General features: G+C 43.8%; 2 protein-coding genes across 4 annotated transcripts in view; both read left to right on the forward strand.

Annotated features, from left to right (window-relative positions):
- pycr1b (pyrroline-5-carboxylate reductase 1b) overlaps positions 1-1087 on the forward strand; it is a 4654-nt gene extending 3567 nt beyond the window's left edge. The window contains exon 9 of the mRNA XM_068729055.1: positions 1-1087. This exon is cut by the window's left edge and continues 397 nt beyond it. The gene's annotated coding sequence lies outside the window, so the exon portion shown is untranslated.
- A 4614-nt stretch (positions 1088-5701) lies between these two features.
- Positions 5702-10000, forward strand: part of mafgb (v-maf avian musculoaponeurotic fibrosarcoma oncogene homolog Gb) — a 16974-nt gene continuing 12675 nt past the window's right edge. The window contains exon 1 of one of the 3 annotated variants that reach the window (XM_068729004.1): positions 5702-5933. The gene's annotated coding sequence lies outside the window, so the exon portion shown is untranslated. Of the gene's footprint in view, positions 5934-6495; positions 6622-7560; positions 7681-10000 lie in introns of those variants that run through there. The other 2 variants (XM_068729006.1, XM_068729005.1) reach the window with 2 other exon arrangements.

Raw genomic sequence — 10000 nt, forward strand, 5'->3', positions numbered from 1 at the left:
GGATGCCGGGTTACTGCAAAAGTGCATTTACAACCTGTAGTGTGTCTGTGTCTGGGATCAGGACTACCCAGGTCTGTTACACAGTAACGACCACGTGGTCCATCACGTGGTCCATCACGTGGTCCATCACGTGGTCCATCACGTGATCCATCACGTGGTCCATCACGTGATCCATCACGTGGTCCATCACGTGATCCATCACGTGGTCCATCACGTGGTCCATCACGGGCTCCTGGTGCAGAACTCAGCAGATGGCTGCTGGGAGACCATCGAGCTCTTAATGATCTTCTTTAACGTCTTTATTTAAAGAAGAGATGTAAATCATCCTCTACTCTTCTTTTGTCTGCTGGTACCAACAGTGTTCTACTGCTGGACTGAAGATGGATCAGACAGAACATGTAACCCTTTAATAATGTTCCTTCCCTACAGTGTTACAGTGTTTTATCTTTTAGCACATTGAGAACGTTGTGCCTTTTGACCCGGGGAACCACTGAACATGTTTAGAGTTCATTCCAGGCTTTACAGTTGGGGATGCAGCGCTCAGACGGAACCGCTCAGACGGAACCGCTCCGATCCCGGTGTGTCATTAATAAGTTGTATTCCACCGTGTGGAAGTGACTGGGATCATTCTTTTATGTGTGAGGCAGCATCAGGCTGGACTTAAACATTTCTTAACTTTCTAAAACAAAATAGATAAATAGAAATGTACTGAATTATTTATCAAAAGTAATGGTTACCGATACTGATCCAGCTGTTTCAGTCTGTATCTATCAGTGCAGCTCCACTCTGTTTCCTTCATTACCTCCTGTTTGTTCAGGACGTCTTGGGTTTAGAACCCCAAACCTCGAGCTCTTCTCTTCAACCTGATGTTTTATAGTAGACACTTGTTCTACTTGGTCCTACAAGACATTCATCTACAGAGAAACAAGACGATATGAAGATGTGCTCACGTAGTTTATGATGATCAATCCGTCCTGACTGTATTTTGTAATGTTCCTTATATTGTTATCTCCATAATGTTACATGTATGTACTGTTTTTGTGGTCATGAGTGCCAGTCAATATTAAACGAGAAGAATCATATTGAAGGAGTCTGGTTTCACTCTGTTGCTCTGACTCAGCTCTGTGTCGGCCGTGTTAGTTTGAGGTTAGACTGGACTGAGCAGACCCTCAGTGTGTAATGAAGATGCTCTCTGGCCTGCAGGTGGCGCCCTACGATCAAATGACCTGATTCTGCAATTCTGGATCAAATGTCCCTCTCCACGTATCTGCTGGTTGAGTGATTTAAAAGTGACCCTTGACTAACATCACATGTGACGACACCACCTCACTTATTGGTCACTGGCCTTAGCTGTGGTGCAGTTACACGTTTCACCCACTAGTCATCAGTCACTAGTCTCCTCTGGCCTCTCCAGTCTCTCCTCCATCAGATTCCTAAAAATGCATGAATATGCCTCGAGTCACGAGAGATGAATGTGTTCTGGTCTCTGGCCTGGAGGAGCGTTGTGATTGGCTGTTGTAAGAGGAAACGCTGTCCAAGTTTAGAAGCCGTCTGTCAGCAGGACAAACGACCAATGAGAGGATCCCGACTCTACAGATCCCTCCTCCTCCTCCTCCTCCTCCTCTGTTGTTCTTCACACCAGTATTAATGAACAAATAACGACATAAGAAAAGAACCTTCCTCTAATAAATTTACCCATAATGTAAAAGTAATCCATTACAAAGTCCTGCATCAAATATCCTACTCATGTATAAATGTCCTCTGTGACTTCTCTGTTATTATTATTAATGTTTAGTATAATACTTAAACTAGGGTTTGGTGGTTTAGTTTAATACTTAAACTAGGGTTTGGTGGTTTAGTATAATACTTAAACTAGGGTTTGGTGGTTTAGTATAATACTTAAACTAGGGTTTGGTGGTTTAGTATAATACTTAAACTAGGGTTTGGTAGTTTAGTATAATACTTAAACTAGGGTTTGGTAGTTTAGTATAATACTTAAACTAGGGTTTGGTGGTTTAGTATAATACTTAAACTAGGGTTTGGTGGTTTAGTATAATATTTAAACTAGGGTTTGGTGGTTTAGTATAATACTTAAACTAGGGTTTGGTAGTTTAGTATAATACTTAAACTAGGGTTTGGTAGTTTAGTATAATACTTAAACTAGGGTTTGGTGGTTTAGTATAATACTTAAACTAGGGTTTGGTGGTTTAGTATAATACTTAAACTAGGGTTTGGTGGTTTAGTATAATATTTAAACTAGGGTTTGGTGGTTTAGTTTAATACTTAAACTAGGGTTTGGTAGTTTAGTATAATACTTAAACTAGGGTTTGGTAGTTTAGTATAATACTTAAACTAGGGTTTGGTGGTTTAGTATAATACTTAAACTAGGGTTTGGTGGTTTAGTATAATACTTAAACTAGGGTTTGGTGGTTTAGTATAATATTTAAACTAGGGTTTGGTGGTTTAGTATAATACTTAAACTAGGGTTTGGTAGTTTAGTATAATACTTAAACTAGGGTTTGGTAGTCTAGTATAATACTTAAACTAGGGTTTGGTAGTTTAGTATAATACTTAAACTAGGGTTTGGTAGTCTAGTATAATACTTAAACTAGGGTTTGGTAGTCTAGTATAATACTTAAACTAGGGTTTGGTAGTCTAGTATAATACTTAAACTAGGGTTTGATAGTTTAGTATAATACTTAAACTAGGGTTTGGTAGTTTAGTATAATACTTAAACTAGGGTTTGGTAGTTTAGTATAATACTTAAACTAGGGTTTGGTAGTTTAGTATAATACTTAAACTAGGGTTTGGTAGTTTAGTATAATACTTAAACTAGGGTTTGGTAGTTTAGTATAATACTTAAACTAGGGTTTGGTAGTTTAGTATAATACTTAAACTAGGGTTTGGTAGTTTAGTATAATACTTAAACTAGGGTTTGGTAGTTTAGTATAATACTTAAACTAGGGTTTGGTAGTTTAGTATAATACTTAAACTAGGGTCCAGACACTTCTCAGGGAGGAGGAGAGAAGATCTGCACAAAGTAAGTTCAGGTTTAGTTTTCTCTTCTCTGAACTTTCTGTTCCTGTTTAAATGAACCTGTTTGAGAGTCAACAGGAGGAGTCATGCTTTTGATTGATCAGACACAGCCTTGTTGTAGTCTTTGCATGCTTTGTATTGAGATTCCCGCAGTCTGTTTTAAATGTGAACTCTTAATCTGTAGTGAGTAATAACCTCAATGCGGTGCACATTAATACATGCTGCTCTCCACCGCTGGGTGCTGCAGGCTTAGAAACTAAACTCCAGTGTGTTCAGAAGAGCGTCTACCTGTTGGTGCGTTCTGAGATTGCAGCAGACTTGAAGTGTAGATATTTGGGTCCGTTCTGACGCTCCGGGCTGCTACAGTCTGGATCACCAGATGCCCCTTTGTGCTGCAGAGAGATAGGCCCGCCGGTCCATTCAGGCAGCACACAGGTGCGTCACGGCGAAGTGAAAGCGATGGAGGAGAAGTGAGGGTTTGTGAAGAGCCGTGTTCTCATTATAATTGAACAATTTGTAGCTGTTGTAGGATTAGTTTATTTCCCTTAAACTAACACACACACACCAGTGTCTCTTGATTACGTTGCGCCCCGCCTGCTCTCTGTTGATTTGTGTGTGCAGTGGTTTTCCCTCCGCCGCTGAAGTGTCTTCTTTAATCCCCCTTTTATTGTGAAAGGTTATTCTCCGCGTGCTCTTCGCTCTGTCCATAAAGATTAGCCATTCCTGGAGAGACTTCCATTTGCCTCTCATTATTAGACTTCTGTTAGCTCTCGTCGGTCAGCCGGCTGTGAGCGCCTCTCCTCCAGCTCAGGTGAAGAGGATGTGCTCTGTGTCAATCATCTCAACGCCGGCAGAGGGTCTAAGATGGCAGTTCAATGGCAGATAATCCTGAGTCTAAAGTGTGTGTGTGTGTGTGTGTGTGTGTGTGTGTGTGTGTGTGTGTGTGTGTGTGTGTGTGTGTGTGTGTGTGTGTGTGTGTGTGTGTGTGTGCGCACGCGCTCCAGCCCAGCATGGGGTTTTTATCCACAGGTAGGCCAGATGCTACCTGTCATCTCCATTCAATCAATGTGATCACTGACCTTTGCAGTAACATGGCTGTTTGCATATCGTGTCAGGGCCAGAGGGAGAACCAGAAATCAAGATGAGTGAATAGATTGAAGGGCTTTATTTTTGCTCTTCTCCTTCCTCCACCACCACCACCACCACCACCACCACACATCCACCTAATCCCCTCTGTAATGAGAAACCTAAAGAGGCAAGCCAGGGAAAGAGGTGCTGGAAGTCAGTCGTCCATATTCCTCTTGTTCACTGTGCACCGCTGTATTGTCTGTAGTGTGTGTGTGTGTGTGTGTGTGTGTGTGTGTGTGTGTGTGTGTGTGACCAATGCACATCGATGATCTCCTGGCTGATACGGTATCAGCGAGGTGCAGCTGTCTGGTGAAACGGTTGCAGAAAGAGGAAGCTCTAACAGTTTCCACACAGTGAGTGAATCTGCAGTATTCTGCAGTACAGTAAGTGGAGGAGCGTCTGTCCTCAGGTAAGAGCAGCAATACCAGTTGTGTGTGTTTTGTCTAGTCGAGTACAAAAAACATCAAGTGGCATAAAAGGGAATACTAAAGTAAAGTAAAAGTACTTGAGTAAATGTACTTAGCTTGTGTTCATCAGCCTGCAGAGATTGACTCTAAACAACCTGTGAAAGCCGAGTGGAGACATCACCGCTGAGACATCGTCTCTTTGTCGTAAAGTGAGTGTTGTTCTCCAGAAATAGGCTGCTGATGTCGGTTGAGTGCTCTCTCGTCTTCTATTGAAAGTCATTAGTTCCTCAGAAGTGGAAATGGAGTATTGATAAGCTCCTGTACATGGGTCCTAATTGTTGTGGTTTGGTTTTATATCGTACTGTAATTGAGGATGGATACTGCGTGATGTATGATAGAAGGTAATGGCCTTCAGTGGGCTTCTGAACTAAAAGCAGATTAGAAAAGTGGGATTAAAAAAGTTGTCAGATAGCCGACCTATGGAACAAAAGTGCAAAATAACAGATGATACTGATGGTTTTCATATTGCTGTATCATATCCTTCTTTTAGAGGAAGTACACCGATATGAATCTACATGTAGATGTTTTCCATCAGCTTGAAAAACCTCTGTAGTGAATCGTGAATATCCTCAAACCAATACAGTCATATGTTGACTGTGTGTGTGTGTGTGTGTGTGTGTGTGTGTGTGTGTGTGTGTGTGTGTGTGTGTGTGTGTGTCTATTTATCTACTTGTTTTTTTCAAATTTTAGTTTGTCTGTTTCTCCACATTAGCCCAACTTTTTTAGGGGGGAAATGACCCAAAAAAAGTAAAATGTGGAGAAATGCAGCCGCATGTATTCACTCTGGTGTCACATTTAAACATGTTAAATGTCCTGAAGCCCAGGACATTTAACATGTCCACCATCACACCATCACCATCACACCATCACCATCACACCATCAGACGTTCCTTTAGATGTTTGCTCTAAGTTTAGAACGATGCACAGAGGCGGGGCTGTCCTGTCACACTTTCCACACTGGATGTTATCACGACAGTCCATCACACACACACACACACACACACACACACACACACACACACACACACACACACACACAGACAGTAGTAGTGTCTCGTGTCTCTTTAAATGCGGGTTGCGTAGATCCTTCATGAATGAAACCATGTGATCCAAACATCATTTGACGTCTGGCGCCTCCGACCATAGACTAAAACAAGCGAGGAAGGAGCGGATATATGTAGACCTGCGGAAAGGCGTGAGCGGAAAAAACCCCGTTTCTCCAACAGACTCTCCGCACCGGGTCCACCAACCATCGGAGAACCCCCAACCTCCGAGGGCGAACGTCGCATGGTTTGACTTCTGGTGAGTCAGCTTTGTGGAAATCAAACCTTTTCTAAATTCCTTAAAAAGTGCTGAATATAGAGGTGTTGTTTTGCTGAGTGTGCGCGGCCACCGCCGCTGCCGCCGCGCTTGTGTTGCCGCTTGTCCCGGCGTGCGCCGCTGCCGCTGAACTCACAGCAACACCGCTGCCGTTTAAAGGGCAGCAGTCTGGCATAGTGCTGAATCATCACGGTCCGGTCCTCATACCAGACCCGCACGCGCCGTTCCGAGAGACCTGGTCGGTCTGAGCGGACAGCCGCGCCGACCGACCAACCGGCGCGTTTTCTGTAATAACAGACAAAGGGGCTGCGCGTCGCGTGCGGCTGTCAGGCTTAAAAAAAACAAAAAACGAGAGAAGCCATGTGTCGGAATTAAGAGACCGCGCGGGGAGTCCGGGAGCAGATCTGCGGTCCGTGCGGTGGTATGGTCGGGGGTTCCCTTGTTGTGTGTCTGCTGCATGGCTAGACCTTTAGAACGGTGAAAGTAAGAACAGCGGAGGGGGGGGGGGGGGGGAGAACCCTGAACGTAGAGGAACAACTTAGAACATCAACATCAACACACCGCTAGCGTCTGTCCTCTCCTCGGGGTGCTGAAGCGGCAGCGGCGGACTCACACAGAAGCCTCTTCCCGCTGTCGCTTCACCGCCGACTCGTCTGTCGCTTCTTCTCAGGTAAGATGTGCGGCGTGTTGGTGGAGTGTGCTGGTGGACATGTTTGTGTGTTAATGCGGGCGGTTTTCACCCCCCCCCCCCCGAGTTGGCGGTGTGACAGAAGTGAAATGTGTAATGAACAAAAGCCGGTGACAACAATACACAACTCCGGTTGACGTCGCGGTGTTTTTATAACGTTACAGTCGACGGTGACCCCGCTTGTGTTTTGACATTTGCTTTGTGTCAGACGCTGTCCTCCCGCCAGGCCTCCTTCTCTTCACGCGAGCTATTTATTACATTTAAACGTCTCCCGCTGTCGGTTTAAACGCGGAGGAACCGTCTATTTCCCGGTCGTACGCCGGCTGGGCTCGCGACAGAGATGCTGATTCATCACAACGTTGTTATTTCTCAACGTTAGCGCGAGCGGAGCGCAGGCACGAGGGAGCCATGGCAACATGGCACCGGCGGCGGCGGCAGCGTGCGGGCGGACAAAGGTCTGGCGCGAGGGAAGGAAGAGCTCGGGCTCTCTCTGAGGGTCTGGTTCTGACACACAGGCCCGGTCGCGTAGTGGATGCTGACGTGTTTATGGGATAATTAGAGCTCGCGTGGGCTGCGGAATGCGTGTTTTAAAATGTCATCAGCGCTTCAGCGGGATCAGCAGTGGATTTAAAGCAAACAAGAATAACGCGCACGTGATGAATAGCACACTGCAGAGTATATAGAGTAACCTGTGTTTACTGTTGGGTTGTGACGTGAATAAACCACGTTTACGGTTAACTGCTGCCCTGACGTCTTGCACGTGACCTCACTCACCTTTTTGTCTGAAAGTCAACGAATCCAATAAATGCTGAATATTAAATGTATTTGGACTAAGAGCTGCAGGGGAGGAGGCGTCCCCGGGTCAGTGACTGTTGACTGACCTGTAGTGCTGCAACAGAACACGCTGCGATTGATCTCCTGTAGATGGACCATTATCTGGTACCAGTGAAGCTCTGTGGGCTCCAGAAGAACACAAACTTCACCCCCTAATGAGTCCTATCAGCAGCTTCAGTGAGAGTCAGCACTCTGGGAGTATCAAAAGTATGTAGTAAGCAAGTTGGCAAGTACTGTAATAGAGGGTCATAATGATGAAACAGTTGTATCAGTGTGTGAGAGAAGAGCAGCCCCCCCTTCCTGCCTTTCTCTCACACACACACACACACACACACACACACATTTTACCCATTTCCTTTCCTCATTGTGTGTGTACACACACACACACACACACACACACACACACACACACTCACAACCACGGGGCTAAACTTTTACACTTGGTATCAGTATTTAATCAGTGCTTGAAGTGCATTTCTCTGTCAAGTACTTTCCCCATCCTTCCCTGGTGTTCGCGGTAATTGAACGCTGACCAATGCTTATGCGTGCAACTTTGCTGATGGTGGCGAAGCGGCAAGGCGGCGCGGAGCAAGGGGGGGGGGGGATGAAGGAAGAGGGAGGAAGAATGAGAGATGGGATTTGCGGAGAGATTGAGAACAAGGACCTTTTTGTCTTCAAGGCATTCCCCTGAAAATGCTGAGGCGAAGCAAATGCGCTCTCGCTTGACAGATGGCGTTTTCACTTGTTACTTAGCACAGCTAGTTTCTTTGCCTTGCCATGTGTGTGTGTCTGTGTGTGTGTGTCTCTCTCTCTGCGTGTGTGTGTGTGTGTGTGTGTGTGTGTGTGTGGGAGCTGGAGATGTAAAACATCTAGTTGCTATAGGGCCTGTGTGTGAGAGCGCAGTGAGCACCAAGGTTAAAAAACTGTGTGTGTGTGTGTGTGTGTGTGTGTGTGTGTGTGTGTGTGTGTGTGTGTGTGAGAGAGAGTGAGTGCTCATACACACTTGTTTGATCCTGCATGTACAGGGGTCAAGTTGATGTAACACTGTGTAAAGCCTCCTCTAGGTGTGTGTGTGTGTGTGTGTGTGTGTGTGTGTGTGTGTGTGTGTGTGTGTGTGGGAGACAGGAGCTCTCTCGTGTCAAGAGCTGCACTGATTCGTTGAATCATCAATTAGGGAATTAATCGGCAACCTTTTTTAAAAGCCTCTTTCTTTTCACATGTTTTTCAAGTGACCCTTTGTTTCTTTTACTCCTGATAGTGAATCTTTGTGTTACAGACTGTTGGTCAGAGGAGACAAGCTACAGAACAGAACGTCTGCTTGTGATTCAAGAAGTTGAGATGGACATTTTACACAATGTTTTCTGTTGTTGGACAAATATTAGTCATCAGATTAATCACGGATGAAAATAATTCTTAGTATTGTTTTAAACACTTATTTTGGCCTGAAACTAATCAATAAAGACAATGATAGTTAATCTGATGATATATATATATATATATATATATATATATATATATATATATATATATATATATATATATAAATATATAAATATATATTTTGATTAATTAATTCATTTTGTTGTCTATGAAACGTCAAAAGTTTCACCAAAGTTTAAAACAACTAAACTAAATATTTAGTTGACAATGATCGACAAAGAAAAGCAGCAAAGTCCGTCTTTGAGAAGAATCACAATCTGTTCTGTTTCTCATTGTTTCATATTGAAGAATTATGATCGTCAAAATAGTTGCAGATTATTTTTTTCGATAATTTGTTTCGGCTTTAATTAGAAGTTTACAAGGAAAAAACAAAAGTGTTACTGTGAAGATGAAAATGTGTGGGCTGAGGTACCGTTACTTTAATGTGATGTACGTTATATGATCGGGCTGCATGGATCAGAACAATATTAACTCACTTTCAGGAATATGAAGGTGGTTTTCTGATCCGTCCTGTTAAAACAAGGGAAACGTCTGAGAGATATTTTCCTGCATGTTTATGAGTTTGTTTACTACTGGGATCCATTAAAAAAAAAAAAAAAAAAGTCTTGTTATTTTTGCAAATTTCTGCGAGTGGGAGAGAAGTAAAAAGAGGAGAGTGGAAGACGGAGTGGGAGAGAGAAAAGGAAGCAGTGGGGCAGATCAATAGTTGAGTGTTTTTTCTCCACAGTAATGATGAAATATGGTGTAAGCAGATCTGGTGCATAATCATCGCTGTGCTCCACTGTTCTGTGTGTGTGTGTGCTGCATGTCCCTGTGTGTGTGTGTGTGTGTGTGTGTGTGTGTGTGTGTGTGTGTGTGTGTGTGTGTGTGTTAAATGTACCTTCCCTCCACAAGTGTTTTGACTCCTTATTTACATAACCTCCCTGAGAACCGAGAAAAATGCACGAAACCAACACACACACACACACACACACACACACACACACACACACACACACACACACACACAAGGAGTCAAAAGGATTAGGGAATGAGAAAACATGTTGAAGTTCACTTTAAGTTTCCGCTCTTCTGTATCAACAGTCAC

Source organism: Cebidichthys violaceus, unplaced genomic scaffold (assembly GCF_023349555.1).
Source record: "Cebidichthys violaceus isolate CVI_PGR_0920_01 unplaced genomic scaffold, fCebVio1.0.p SCAF_44, whole genome shotgun sequence".
NCBI classification, from domain to species: Eukaryota; Metazoa; Chordata; class Actinopteri; order Perciformes; family Stichaeidae; genus Cebidichthys; species Cebidichthys violaceus.